General features: G+C 45.7%; 1 long non-coding RNA gene across 1 annotated transcript; it reads right to left on the bottom strand.

Moving 5' to 3' along the window:
- Positions 1–14,398: 14,398 nt before the first annotated feature.
- Positions 14,399–15,116, bottom strand: LOC309338081. Its single transcript, XR_014154680.1, has 2 exons — positions 14,529–15,116; positions 14,399–14,472 (listed from the first exon to the last, which is right to left on the bottom strand). It is a non-coding gene; the product is annotated as an uncharacterized lncRNA (long non-coding RNA).
- Between the last annotated feature and the right edge of the window lie 776 nt (positions 15,117–15,892).

Genomic DNA, 15,892 nt, shown 5'->3' with positions numbered 1-15,892 from the left:
CCCACAGCCCCTATCCCATTTATGGTAATTTGCCATCTGCCAGCCTGGCAAAATCCACAGGGAGGGTGACCACTGTAGGACCCAGAACTCGACTCTGGCAAGTGAAAAGCAACCCCATTCACTGGAGACGGGGCGGGGTGGGGGGACAGACGGACACCCAGCAGTTCAAAACTGCTAAAGAAGATCTGTGGCAGAGGAACTATGACATCGCTACAATTACTTGAACTCAGTGAGACTTATTCTAAACTGCTTGGAGAGGGTTTTCTCTTTTCTCTTTTCTCTTTTTTTACAGTCTAGTGGTGTACAGTGGTACCTCAGGTTACATACGCTTCAGGTTACAGACTTCGCTAACCCAGAAATAGTACCTCGGGTTAAGAACTTTGCTTCAGGATGAGAACAGAAATCGTGCTCTGGCGATGTGGCGGCAGCAGGAGGCCCCATTAGTTAAAGTGGTGCTTCAGGTTAAGAACAGTTTCAGGTTAAGAACGGACCTCCGGAACGAATTAAGTACTTAACCAAAGGTACCACTGTATACATTTTATGAAATAAAATAAATTATAGCATGGGTACCCAAACTTTCTTCTCCCCTTCCATGGACCCCTTGAAAATTGTGGAGGGTCTTGTGGGAACATTTCATTCATTCATTCATTCATTCATTCATTCATTCACATTTATCCTGTTGCAGCCATCGTGATGCCCAGTGCTAGATTATGTGTAGTTTTTCATTGCATTTCATTGCTTCTTTTATTTCTTATTGTATTTTCTGGTGCTACAGTTCGAATTCCATAGAACAGAGCTTTCCAGACTTGTGTGTCACGACACGTTTGTGTGTCAGCTGCAGTGTGTGGGTTGTGTCGTGCAAACGTCCCCCCCCCACCCCCCCTGGGGCTGGAAAGGGGTTCGTTTAACTTCCAGTTTGCTAGTGAAACTGAATTACTGAGTCGCAAAATGATGCAGGTCTAAAAAGTGTGTCGCCAACATGAAAAGTTTGGGAAGCGCTGCCACAGAATTTGAATGCCACAGAAGTTTCTTCTTTTTGTGACCAACTGCAGTGGTTGGAGGCAGTAATGCTTCTGAATACCAGTTGCCGTTGTTGTTGTTGTTGTTGTTGTTGTTGTTGTTGTTGTTGTTGGATGGATAGATGGATAGATGGATGAATGGCAGCTAACAGATTGAGGTTGTGTATCTGAAGAAGTGTGCATGCACACGAAAGCTCATACCAAGAACTAACTTAGTTGGTCTTTAAGGTGCTACTGGAAGGAATTTTTTTATTTTAGCCAGATTGAGGTTGAATCCTGACAAGACAGAAGTACTGTTTTTGGGGGACAGGAGGTGGGCAGGTGTGGAGGACTCCCTGGTCCTGGATGGAGTAACTGTGCCCCTGAAGGACCAGGTGCGCAGCCTGCGAGTCATTTTGAACTCGCAGCTGTCCATGGAGGCACAGGCCATTCCTGTATCCAGGGCAGCTGTTTACCAGCTCCATCTGGGATGCAGGCTGAGACCCTACCTGCCCGCAGACTGTCTCACCAGAGTGGTGCATGCTCTAGTCATCTCTTGCTTGGACTACTGCAATGCGCTCTCTGTGGGGCTACCTTTGAAGGTGACCTGGAAACTACAACTAATCCAGAATGCGGCAGCTAGACTGGTGACTGGGAGCAGCTGCCGAGACCACATAACACCAGTCTTGAAAGACCTACTGTTATGTACTGAGTTGAATAGGATCCAAAAGGCAGCAGTCTGATTGGTCCTAGAACAATAGGATTCAGAATGCAGCAGTCTGATTGGTTCTAGAAGAATGCAGCAGTATGATTGGTTGGCAGGAACCACCCAATCATGCTCCAGATATAAGTGAATCCACAACCTGATTGGCTTACAGTAGAATTCCAGAATTAGCCAATCATGTGCAGCCCATTGTGTAAATAATGTATATAAAGCAGATACTTTGAGGGGACATTCATTCATTCCTCCTCACCACTATGAGCTGAATAAAGAGCATGAAATCACTTTGCAACTCTGAGTATATTTCACCTACACTATTCAAAGTGTTGGTGCTGACCTTTAAAGCCCTAAACAGCCTCAGTCCAGTATATCTGAAGGAGCGTCTCCACCCCCATCATTCTGCCCGGACACTGAGGTCCAGCTCTGAGGGCCTTCTGACAGTTCCTTCGCTGCGAGAAGTCAGGTTACAGGGAACCAGGCAGAGGACCTTCTCGGTAGTGGGACCCGCCCTGTGGAACGCCCTCCCATCAGATGTCAAAGAGAAGAACAACTACCAGACTTTTAGAAGACATTTGAAGGCAGCCATGTTTAGGGAAGCCTTTAATGTTTGACCAACTATTGTATTTTAATATTCTGTTGGAAGCCGCCCAGAGTGGCTGGGGAAACCCAGCCAGATGGGTGGGGTATAAATAATAAATTGTTGTTGCTGTTTGTTATGTACCGAGTTGAATAGGATACAAAAGGCAGCAGTCTGATTGGTCCTAGAACAATAGGATTCAGAATGCAGCAGTCTGATTGGTCCACAGGAGCCACCCAGTCCAGCTCCAGGTGGAAGTGAATCCGCAACCAGACTGGCCTAAAGGTGAATCCCAGAATTAGACAATCACGTGGGCCCATTGTATATAAAGCAGACATTCTGGGGGAACTTCCATTCCTCCTCACCACTATGAGCTGAATAAAGTGCATGAAATCCACTCTCGACTCAGAGTATATTTCATTGTTGTTAAAATTTGCATACCTCCCTACACTGGTAGATCTCAGGGCAGTTCACAACACAGAACCACAAGAGGGGAGAGGGATATTGTGCCTGGTCCTCCTTGAAGGTTTCCCACAGGCATCTGGATGTCATCTATGGGAAGAAGACGCTGGGCTAGATGGGCCACTGGCCTGATCAAGGAGACTCTTTTTACATTCTTATTTAAAAAAAAAAAAAACAAAAAAACAAGACAAAACTACAATTGAAAATCAATATGAGCAACCCAAAGCAACAACATACTATGGCATTACTGAGATAATACAGAAACTACAGTAATTCAATATTCCTGCAATCGGAGACAAGAACTTCAAAATGCTTTCCATAAAATGAGCTTTTACTGGTAAGTCTGAAATCATTGAGTTAAGTGCCATTCAGCTGAGTGCATTGATTTTTTCCTCTCCCCTCCCTCCTCGCCTTGCCTTGCCTTTAATGGCTTCCATTTACTATTTACTGAAAGAAAGCAGAGAGTATAGCAGAGATGATCAGGCACAGGAAAGCCCAAGGAAGGGGTCTCTAAGGGGTGGGAGGGGGAAACTGCATTCCGGGAAGCAGCCAGCAATCTAATACGGCTTCTCCGGATGCGTCGACTTCCTCCGCCTGATTCTAAACACCTCTGCCTCCTTCCTTCATGCCTTCACCATTCTGCTAGGCCAAGCTAGGAAGAGTAGGGAGAGGCATTGCAGCTAATTAAAAAGATCAGATCAAAACATCATTCTCAATCTCTCTCTTTTAAAGTCCACTTCTGAAATTCTGTTGCATTCCCACAACATGATGGAGTCCACCAGTGGTCCTGCAACGTGAAGTTTCCGAGATGCCCGACAGCCACATTCAGGGTTCCTGAGAAACTAGATTTGTTAGCATTTGTATTGTACTTGCACTGTAAATTTATTTCACAAAGAATAAATGGTATTGAGGAAAGGAGGTGGCTGTTGGCAGGGTATTCTGTTAGTTGATTGTTTGACTGAGAATGTGAGAGTAGACAGATTAATAACTTAGGCACTGCTATGAAGGAGTTTTGAAAAGTAAAAAGGACTAAACCCTCTCTTGGGCTCAAGGGAGAGAAACAAAGTGTGTGTGTGTGTGTGTGTGTGTGTCCGTGCGTGCGTGCGTGCGTGCGTGTGTGAGAGAGAGAGTTCTTCAACTCTTGCAATCTGCCAAGTAAAGATTTCTCTTCAAGTCTTGTGTAAGGCATCTATTTTATCACAAATAGCTAACAGTATTTCCCACAGTCATTGGTACCCAGAGTGCAGCCATTGCAGTTTTTATGGTGCCGTTCAAAGAGGAACAGGGTGCCTTCAATGAGAACTCTGCTGTTGATGGTAAAGGTAAAGGGACCCCTGACCGTTAGGTCCAGTCGTGGCCGACTCTGGGGTTGCAGCACTCATCTCGCTTTATTGGCTGAGGGAGCTGGTGTACAGCTTCCGGGTCATGTGGCCAGCATGACTAAGCCGCTTCTGGTGAACCAGAGCGACTATTTTTCTAGAAAAAAGAAACTCACCATGAACACCTCCCTCATTCTCTTGGAATGGCAATGGTGCCCGCCTGACAGGTGCCGGAACTGAGTTCTGGCAAGTTCCGGCTTGGGGGGGGGGAGGGGAAGCGCTGGATGAGAGAAAGCTGGAAACTCCAAAATGGGGAGGCGTTTTGTATTGGTGCTCAATTCACAACGCAGCCAAGCGCTACGCGCTGGACAAATTTATATTTCTAGTCAATTAAATATGGACTTTAGTGGCACCACTAGCAAGGGCCTGTAGGACTTTTTGCTTATCTTTAAAATGCTCTAACTCAGAGGTAGCCAATCTGGTGCCCCTTAGAAGCTGCCATCATCTCCGTCCAATGCCCATGCTGACTGGGGCTGATGGGAGTTGTAGTCCAACGTCTGAAGGGCACTATATACATACATACATACATACATACATACATACATACATACATACACACATACATACATACATACATACACAGGAGCCATGTTGACTGCTCCTGCTCCTGCCCCTTTGCCCCCAGCCCAAGAGTACGACCTCCATTTCCTGTTCTATCCTTGCTGATGAGCTTTGCTTCTCCAACACTGCAAGGCATGCATCAAAAAACAGAAGTGCTTAGCACAACACTCAAGTTATTAGGATCAGCTGACAGCCCCAGAATATACATCATGTGCAATAATAAAACTTGAAAGACTTGTTATCACCCCATTCACTTGCCAGAGCCAGGAGGGTCCATCAACTAATCTGGTGCTTCAGCAGATGACATGGATCACCCCTGCTCTGAAAAATTCCCAGAGCTGCACTAACCTGTATTCCATTCAGGGGAAAAAAATATATATTTTATCCCAGTGGTCAGTTCTGTCCTCCATCCAAGTTGGCTTCCAAAGGAGCAACAGATCGAGGACTCTTGTCTATTACTGTTTGGTACTTTATGCCACTGCTGCCTATTTAAAACCACAACATCAACAAGAAACAAAGTGCATTGCAGTATTTTCTACATGGGGAGCTTTCTCCAGCGAGGGTGCCCATGTCAGGTGGCAAAATAATTTGTGACTTCTTGTTGCAAAGTCTTCCAGCTGGTTTCGTTCACATCAGCGACCATAATTTGTGAACAGCGAGGTGGTAAAAGACCTGAATCAGCTTAATGCACTATAAGTAGGACATTGTCATGACAACAAGATGCTGAAGGTTTGCTACTATTTATGTATGGGTTTTGTTTTGCTGCTGAACCTTGATACAAATAGATTTAGAAACATATTGTTAGGAACACGTTCTCTCCCCCCCCCCTTCAATCCCCCAACCCTCCTCAATGCATTTTTAAAAATGTATTTAAAAACGTATGGATGCATAGATGCTTAAATAAGCTTGCGGAAGTTTGCAAACATTGCCACCAAGATAGCTAATGAGCTGCAATTCAAGCAAATGGCACAGAAATGAAAAGGTCTAGGTTCTAGATTTATGCCTAGATGTGCTAGGATATCAATGTGGGTTTTTGGGGGGTAGGTTCTTAGGTTATCAGGAGTTCCCCGACTAGACTTCTTGGCCTTTTGTTGCATTGTCAATGCAAATAGGGAATTACAAGGTGGACTTTTCTGAAGGTGAAAAATGGCTCACACCGTATAGAGCCTCAAGTACCGTATTTTTTTGCACCATAACACTCACTTTTTTCCTCCTAGAAAGTAAGGGGAAATGTCTGTGCGTGTTATGGAGGGAATGCCTGCGGGTGGCAGGGGGGATCTGCTGCAGTCGTGAGCAGAGGATCCATGGTTCCCCTTCCTTCCCTCCTCCGTGGTTACAAAGCATGGATCCACATGGATCCTCAGGATTTTTGCATTGGGCTACTCCAAACTCACTGTCAGATCACATGTCTGTGGCCACAGCATGAACCACAAAAATCATATATCCACTATTTTGTTTAGAATATTTTTTTTCTTGTTTTCCTCCTCTAAAAACTACGTGCGTGTTATGGTCTGGTGCGTGTTATAGAGCGAAAAATACAGTAATCTGGGCAGAGGAATTTATGACATCAGAGGAAATTATGACAAAAACATGGACTTCAGGGGGTGGTCCAAAATCCAGGTCTTTTGTGCTGCGTGTTTTTTGCGTGGTTTTTGCCAGTTCTCCCGCCCTCTCCACCTTTAAAAAACAACACCCCCCCCCCATTTTTTGCTCTTCCTTCAAGTACCTATCTTACTTTGTCTGATCAAATTAATATGGTGGCTGGCTGGGAGAGCGTCTCATCCTGGCTGAGTTGCAAACCACTGGCAGTATAGAAGCCCTGGACAGGGAGACGGTAGATGGGGAAGCACAGAGCATAGGGCTATATCTCTCTGGTCTCAGGTTGCCAAGCTCGCCAAGGGGAGCTCTGGTGAAGGGGAAACGACAATGGGAAGTCTGCAGAGTCGTTTTCAAGTTGTTTTTGCACCAGCTCTGCATTCTCTGATCCTAGTTGGGTGTCACGGTCCGGTCTATGGGCTATCAAAGTCCTGGCTGAGGACGTCGGGACAGGGGGCAAGATGGCAGGGTGGGAAGAGGAACGAGAGTCCAGAAACCAGGGGTCCGAGGGTCGAGAAGCAAGGAGTCAAGGAGCCAAGGTCCGATGATCAGGAAGCAAAGAGCCAAACGCAGCAAGGCAGGAAACGAGATGCTGTGGCAAAGAGCCGAAGGGAAATGCTGAACTTATATCCCTTCCTGGTTCTTGCCACCAGGTGCAGTGAGTTACCAAGCGGCTTCACCTTGCCTCTCCAGAACAAACTTAGGAAGGCCCCAGTCCTGTGAAGCCCTACTGGTCACAGGGCCTGGCTCCTGCACGCATTCCTGACATTGGGGATGTCAGGACAGAGCACTCCATGAAGAAGAGGGGGGGGCGACATGTGCTTTAATACACCCCTCTCCCCGCAACCTGGTGCCCTCCAGAGTTTTGGATTCTCACTCCCATCACCCCTGGCCATCGGCCACCCTTGCTGTCTGGGGCTGGTGACAGCGCTGGTCTAAAACCCCCAGAGGAAACCTGCAGTAAGGGGAAATAACTGCAGTTGTCTTCCATGTCTTCAGCCTTCCCCTATGTCAGGGAGGGGACACCTGGAGCCCTCTGGACAACACACTGAATGACAATGCCCATCCTCTCTGATCATTGGCCATGCTGGGGTTGAAGCTCAACAGTACGTGAGATGCCACTGGCCCCTCACCCCCTGGCTATTGCGCTTTTGTCTGCCCTGTGTTGCTCTAACATTCTGGGTCTCCCAGTAACAGCAGCAAGAAGCAGCTGCTAAGAGCATAGCAATGTAAGATGAACCTGCCGGATCAGGCCAAATATCACCAGATATGCCCACACCATATGTATCAGCTAGGCAATTCCAACATTACACCTCCAGAATCTTAGAACATAAGAAGAGCCTGCTGGATTGGTCTAACGGCCCATCTAGTCCACCATCCTGTTCTCACAGTGGCCAACAAGATGCCTGTATGAGACCCATAAGCAGGACCGAAGCACAACAGCTTTCCCCCCTGCTGTGGTTTTCAGCAATGGGTATTCAGAAGCATAGCTGCCTTCGACCGTGGAGGCAGAGCAGAGTCATCGTTGTCTATACCAGCATTTCCCAACCTTGGGCCTCCAGCTGTTTTTGGACTACAACTCCCATCATCCTTAGCTAGCAAGACCAGTGGTCAAGGATGATGGGAATTGTAGTCCCAAAGCAGCTGGAAGCCCAAGGTTGGGAAACACTGGTCTATACCACGCTCAGGGTAGACACTCGGTCCCACATGGCCACATGCAGGCCATGTCCTCTGACTCAACGTGAACACTTACACCTTGCCTGGTGTCACTGTGCACAGTGGTGTAGTGTGGGTTGCCAGAGTCTGGAGCCACGTGTGTGGGAGGGAGGGAAATGGACGGAGTATGCATGCGCATTCAACTGCCTAACGGATTCCGCGTCACCCAGGAGATTGCAGCCACCGAGATAAGAAAAGAAGAAGAGTTGATCTGTTATCTGAAGAGGTCAGTTCCTTGTTCACATGGAGAAGCTGTTTTAATGGAGCCAAAGCGATGGAAGCGATGGATTTTGTGCCCGGGGCAACTGCCCCTGTGGCCCACCTCACACTCCTCCACTGGCTATGCATACTGTGTGCATGGAGGCGATGCAGAGGTGTGTGCTGTGGATTCTGATTCAGACTGTAATCGTGGCACTATGATTTGTAGCCGGGAATGAAGAGCATGGAAGACACAGGATGTAAGCAAAACATTTTCTCCTGATCAGCATGTAATTAACCTGTAGAGAACACTGGAAGAGTATCATCAAAAGCAAATTGCTCTTTTTATGAATGAGAATTGCTGACTCACTCAAAAAAAAGTGGGGCAGGGAAAAGGAAATTATACAACTCCATTCTGAACATTAGCTGGGAAAAATGCGTATTTCGGTGTTGACATGAGCTTTAGGAATACAGTACTAAGTCACAGAACCTTTGAAATTGCTGTGACGCTGAGGCTGCTTTGACACAACTCAGCATCCTTCTAAGGGAGCTTTAGATCAGGGATGGGGAACCAGTGGATCTCCAGCTGTTGGACTCAAACTCCCATCATCCCTCACCATCAGACATGCAGGCTGGGGTTGATGGAAGTCCAGCAACATATTGTTGTTGTTGTTTAGTCATTTAGTCGTGTCCGACTCTTCGTGACCCCATGGACCAGAGCACACCAGGCACTCCTGTCTTCCACTGCCTCCCACAGCTTGGTCAAACTCATGTTGGTAGCTTTGAGAACACTGTCCAACCATCTTGTCCTCTGTCGTCCCCTTCTCCTTGTGCCCTCCATCTTTCCCAACATCAGGGTCTTTTCCAGGGAGTCTTCTCTTCTCATGAAGTGGCCAGAGTATTGGAGTCTCAGCTTCAGGATCTGTCCTTCCAGTGAGCACTCAGGGCTGATTTCCTTCAGAATGGAGAGGTTTGATCTTCTTGCAGTCCATGGGACTCTCAAGAGTCTCCTCCAACACCATAATTCAAAAGCATCAATTCTTCGGCAATCAGCCTTCTTTATGGTCCAGCTCTCACTTCCGTACATCACTACTGGGAAAACCATAGCTTTTACTATACGAACCTTTGTTGACAAGGTGCTTTTTAAGATGCTGTCTAGGTTTGTCATTGCTTTTCTCCCAAGAAGCAGGCGGCTTTTAATTTCGTGACTGCTGTCACCATCTGCAGTGATCATGGAGCCCAAGAAAGTAAAATCTCTCACTGCCTCCATTTCTTCCCCTTCTATTTGCCAGGAGGTGCAAGTTTGCCATCATTGCTTTAGTGGCTCCCAAAGCGGGTGGCACTGCCTGCTTTGGGGCAGCAGGTGGGAGGTGAGATGACCTAGGCAGATGCTAAGAGACAAAGGTAAAGCGGGGTGTGTGTGTGCTGGAAATGACTCCATCCACTTTTGCTTCTGTTCCCACCCAGCACTGGCATGCAGACCCTGTAGGAGGGAATGCAGATGTTGGCCTGGAAAAAGTTCCCCGCTCTTGTCTTAACTGAGAAACAAATACAACCATTCAATAAATGAGCTGCTTGAAGCGTTGGGTGAGCAAAGGCCTTTAGTGTCAGAGCGAGCCAGCCAGTAAACCACCCACAGTTCAAAACTGGAGTTAACTATTTATTATCAAAAACACTATCTACACAGACTTGGCTGAGGGTCAGGCCTAATGAGGACAGCAGCTCATTCCCCATAGGTCTTATACCATGAAAGCAGTTATTGAGACTAAAGGTCCCTGTCTCCCCACAGCCATCTGTGTCTCCTCCTCTCTAGGGCTTTCCCCAAACAATCATGCAACCTTTCTTTGTTCCTCTCCTGGTTCTGGGAGCCCGAGGGGGAGGGGATCCTGTCGCAGCAGGAGGGGGAGAAACCCACGAGTCTTCACCAGCCTGTCTCATCTCTGCCTTTTGACCTCCCTCCCCTGCTTCAGCTTCTGCCTCTGATTCTGGACTTCTGTCTGCCACAGACTCCCCCAGCTCACTAAGTCCTGTTGCTTCTTCAGCTTCCGACACCTTCTCCTCCCAGTCTTCTCCCTCTGAACACTCATCGTTGTCCCACCACCACTCTCTGGCTCCGAGCCTTCTTCCCTTGGTGGTTCCCCAGCTGGTTCCTCCCTCTATTCCTCTGCGTTCAACCAGCCAATATCACTTAGGACTGAATAATCACACTTCTGCCTTTGAAGATAGACCTGTGTAATGTGGAAGGAGTCTTAGGTAGGGCTGGGAATGTCCTACAGCTGAAACCACGAGGAGCTGTTGCCAGTGTAGACAAGGCTGAACTAGATGAACCATGAACAGAAGGTGGTCTTGCAGCTACCGGCTCAGTAGGGCTCAAATGACCTCAAGCGGCCACAGGCATACCTACTACCTGCCCCTGCAAAGCACCTGACCCTGGGCTTTGTCTTTCACATCTCAGCGACTTGTCACTCATGGACTTCTTCCAAAATTACTCAACTGACTGTCCACTCCCTGGGTTGACTACCAGCCTGGTTGAGCAGGGGCAAAAGTCTGTACTTGGTGGCTGGCAGGCCGGACAGTACGATGCACTGCACAATGGCTGAGGACATTCACTTATCCCTGACGTAAGGCTGGAGTAAAAAAAAAGAGAACCACACACTCTGAATCATCTTAAATAAGAGGTTGCCATCTAGTGGAAAGATGAACAAAGGACACTTGGTCTGGAAAAAGAAGAACAAGAAGTCGAGCTCTGCTGGACCACCCCAAAGACTCATCTAGTCCAGAATCGTGTTCTCATATTCACCAACTAGATGCCACTGCAAACCCCTTGAGCAGGAACCATGTGCGGCAAAACTTTCTCTACTGATTCCAAGCGACTGGTGTTTGGAGGCACACTGCCTCTGATAGGGGAGAGAGAACGTAGCTCCTGTTCCTAACTGTCATGTTATTGTCCATGAATGTGCCTCATCTAGAGCCATCTACGGAGCAGCTCCTTGGTGCGTCTATTTTCCTTTTGGATGTCTGGAGAGGAAAGGCCACAATTGTCTAGTTTGCTTTCACATTTCTATGGTCAGACCTGGGATCTTCTGCAATGGGTTTTCCAACAGTTTCTCATTTGTCAAAACTATATCAAAACTATAATAATATCAAAACTATAATAAACTAAATGTAATATCAAAACTATAATAAACTAAATGTAAACAATGTATTTGTGAGCTGCCTAGAGATCTCCTGATAAGGGGCAGATGTAGATAGATAGCATAGGAGCCAATTCCTAGGGGACAAGGTCCCTTCGGCTATCCCAATAAAATACTGGGGGGCAGCTCCCCAAATTTAATGTTCATTGCCATTCAAATGGTGTGTATGTACTGTGTCTTAGGATTGATTATGTGGGGTGGGGCTTACCTGCCCCTCCTATTTTATTCAAGTTGGCACCCCTAATAGATAGATGATGATGATGATGATAACAACAACAACAACAACAACAATAATAATAAAAAGAAAACAAATATCAGGGTTTCAAGCTGCCCATTTTTTCCAGTAACAGATTTCCAGAAGTAGGCCTTGCTAGACCAGTTCTCTTGTGAGAAAAGATCAGAGGTTTTTGTGTGCCTTTCATAATATATTTATTTGCACAACCTTCCAAGCGGAGACCTTTATCCCAGTTGGTATTTGTACTGAATCTGAATTGATTTTATGTAGGTGGTGTTGAGAAATCTATCTTATGTCTATGTGCAGTTGTTACTTGTATGGTTTTTGTTGTATTGTAAACCACTTTGGGATGCCTTGTGTAAAGTGATTCATAAATATAAATAAATATATGTTATGATATTAATAATATACCAGTTGAGCAAGGCATGGGATACAAGTCTTTGAAGGAGCATCACCTTCCCATCTGGCAGCCATTTGTTGCTTGTATGACAGGCCAACCACAGGGAAGGCAATCCTGATGAAATATGGCTTTATTTGGTATTAATAACATTGGTTTTGTACTCTTTCTGCATTGAGTCACGTTTCCTGTTTTAACGTCTAATTCATTGTGGGCCTGTTGAGAATGTACTTTATGTATTGCGTTGTTTATTTCTGATTTTCTGATTTACCTTTTCGTAAATCCCTTTGAGGGTTCCCCCACCCCCCATCAAGTGGTATACATATTTATCAAACAAACATTTTATGAGTTAATGGCTGTGAAACCTGGTTTGTTTGGTCCTCCCCCCTTTTCCTTTCTTTCTTTTTAAATTTATTTTACTTCATATTCCTTACTGGATTGTTATTTTAACTTCCTAATAAAACATTGAATATATATAATATATTTAATAAGCTTTTCCTTTATCTTCTTTGACACCAGTGCTTAACTAAAAAAATTAATTATAAAAACGGTCTGTGGGGGAAACATGCCGATTTTTTAAAAAATGGAGATTGGGGTTTTTTTGCCTTTAAAGTTTTTTCATTATTTCAAACAAAGAAGATAAAACAGCTTACAATGAATCAAAACACTACAATTCAGCTCCTAGATGCAATTGACTAGAAAGTCCGCTTGGGGGAGGCAAAACCCTCTTCTTCTTCTTATGCAACAGTTCTGATGGAAAAAAGGTAACTGGAAATTAAAAATCTATGGGAATTAAAATCTCCCTGCAAGGCACATCTAACTGCTTGTTGGAGCAGTAGTCATAAAAGCATCAAGCACTCGATTTGGGTGGGAAAAGAGCCTGCTGCCAGCTGGCAGAAGTTCTTAAATAGTTTTATATAAGGAGGGAAATTCACAGAGACATGCTGTCCGGGAATAAGGCGGAGGAGGGCTTGGAGGCTCCAAATCTTCAGTTGTCTGACAACTCTTGCCAGATCAAGCAGTTGACACAGAGCCTAAGAGGTACTGTAGTTTAGAAGTCATTTGGAACATCTATGGAACTAGGCAAAGTCCCTTGTAGTTGAGGGCTTTGCCATTCTGCAGACTGACACCTTTGGCTTTGAGGAGAATCAAAAACCCATTTGCCATACTGCTCTGAGGGTTTGGGAGAGGAGGAAGCAAAAATCAGCACTCTTGGTGTCACCAAGGAGCCTGGAACGTAATTTAGAAGAAGACCTTAATGCCCTTGTTGTATTTGTATGTACTTTTTAAACTTTGCCTGGGTACCTATTAGGACAGCATATGTTGATCTGTATGTGTATAATAAGATGGATTTATGTTAGCAGTTTGAAAGCACGTCAAAGTGCAAGTAGATAAATAGGTACCACTCCAACGGGAAGGTAAACGGCGTTTCCATGCGCTGCTCTGGTTCGCCAGAAGTGGCTTAGTCATGCTGGCCACATGACCCGGAAGCTGTACGCCAACTCCCTCGGCCAATAAAGCGAGATGAGCGCCGCAACCCCAGAGTAGGTCACGACTGGACCTAATGGTCAGGGGTCCCTTTACCTTTATTAGGTTGGCATCCATCTGTCTTGGGAGGAAATTGAAGATTGCACCCTTCAGGGATGATGTCAAACTGTTGGAGAGTTATGGCATCTGCTAACAAGCTGACTATTGGTCTTTTCTCCCTTGTTCCCCCCTTTTCTCCCTTCCCCCTTTTTTCTTCAATATATTTGCATTAAAAAATCAATATTAAATAATTAAGAATCCACACCTAAACGGTAGGCCCTAAAACCAGGGACATGAGGCTCTTTGACGCACAAACATGTCATCAGGTGCTCCCAGTGCAGATCAGCCTCTCTGCAAACCTGGTGCCCACCAGCTGTTGGGATCTGTGGTCCAAAACAGCTGGAGGGCTGATAGATCTCAGGTGGCCCAGATTACTGTCCACCTTTCCATCCTGTCATTTAACAGAGCACTGAGGTCTCCAAGGTCGGTCCAGAGGAAAAGCAATTTTGGTGCCCTCTGTGAACAATGCGGATCTTATGGGAAAGTTGGGGAGGCTGCCAAGCTCAAGTGATATCCTGGCACCTGTTGTGAGAACCACCAGCTTAGCCTTGCCTTGCTGGAATGCTTGAGTTCCTGAGTGAGATAGTAGCCAAGTAACCAAGGTCCATAGCTATGAAGTGGGGTGAGGGAGAGAGACAGAATAGTTTAAGATATCAGACTGGACGAAGACAGAGAACATGTCCCAGTGCTATGGCTATCTGCCTGCCTGCTTTAATATTACGATATTGGGACGTTAGGAGAGAAGAGAAAATATTATATTTGTATGGACTATTGGCGTTTGATCCATCCTGTTTTATTAATATACAAGAAAAATATGTTTACAGTAAAAGGCTAAAATAAGGAGGATGTACCTAGAGTCAGTCACGACTGGACCTAATGGTCAGGGGTCCCTTTACCTTTACCTTACCCTGCTTTTAATGATCTTAGCAATGCTTTTTATTTATAGAGCCATCGTGCTCCAAGTATTAGCTTTAATTACCCTTGGGAATTTGCAAGCTAGTGGAGTTGGTGGCTCCCACTTTCTAGGGAACAAAAGCTCAGGTAGGAGGCCTTGGTCTCTTGGCAAAGGGCACCAGGTTGGCAAAAGCTGGCTAAGAACTTAATTCATTCTGGAGGTCCGTTCTTAACCTGAGGTACCACTTTAGCTAATGGGGCCTTCCGCGGCCGCCGTACGGCCACCACACAATTTCTGTTCTCATCCTGAAGCAAAGTTCTTAACCTGAGGTACTATTTCTGGGTTAGCGGAGTCTGTAACCTTAAGTGTCTGTAACCCGAGGTACCACTGTATAGAGGACATTAGATAATCTAGGAACACAAGCTTTTTTCTTTTTGTAGGACAGGCCTGTGTCAACTTTTCCCTGCCTTTCGCCAAGCACTGCTCTCAACTGTCCACTGGATGTCTCTGTGCAGTTGCTTTACAGAGGCTCGTAAACGCAAGTCGAGGCTCCAGTTGCCAAGCCCAGTCTTGGAAGCTGTACCCAGTTCCTCTGCACAGCTGCTGAAAGAGAGAAAGTGCATCACTCCAAAGAAGGGCTCAAGATCTGCATGAAATGTGCATGTGTTAATTTTCCATGTACAGATGCAAACTTAGGAACTCTTGTTCATCATCATCATTCATTATAATTGTTTGGAAAAGATTATTATAATTTAAACAGAAACGTAATGCACTTCACCTTCCTTAGGGAGCCCTGTGTGCCTGCTCTGCCTGCTATCATGATGTTTACTGTCTGAAACTAGACTTTTACCGGAGGGCCCTTCCAATAGAGGCCTCCTTCAAATACAGAACATCTTCCGGCAGAGGACTTCCTTCCCACAATGTTTTTTCTCTCTCCTTGGAAATTCCAACCATCAACTGGAGGCAGGAGCTGATGGGACATATTGTTTTGGAGTCTGAGCAGAGAAGCTCCTGCGCCAAGTCACATTATACCCACCAACATATAGATAGATGATGATCTAGATATGTCAGTGTACTGGAAGAAGCAAAGATCACCAGTGTTGAAGCAATGATTCTTTGTTGGACTGTTTGTGTTGTTTGGATGCCTGATTATTGTCTTCCAAAGCAACTACTCTATTCCCAACTCAAGAATGGAAAGTGAAATACCACTGGACAACAAAAGAGGTTTAAAGATGCTCACAAGGCAATTTTTAAAAAATGTAACGTAAGTACTGATAACTGGGAAACACTGGCCTGCGAGTGCTCCAACTGTAGAACAGCCTTTATCAAAAGTGTCATAGACTTTGAAGAAGTACAAACTCAGGGGGAAAAGGAAA

Source organism: Podarcis erhardii (assembly GCF_964252035.2).
Source record: "Podarcis erhardii genome assembly, chromosome: 3".
Lineage (NCBI taxonomy): Eukaryota > Metazoa > Chordata > Lepidosauria > Squamata > Lacertidae > Podarcis > Podarcis erhardii.
Note: the sequence above shows the minus strand (reverse complement) of the source record. Positions and strands in the feature narration are given on the sequence as shown.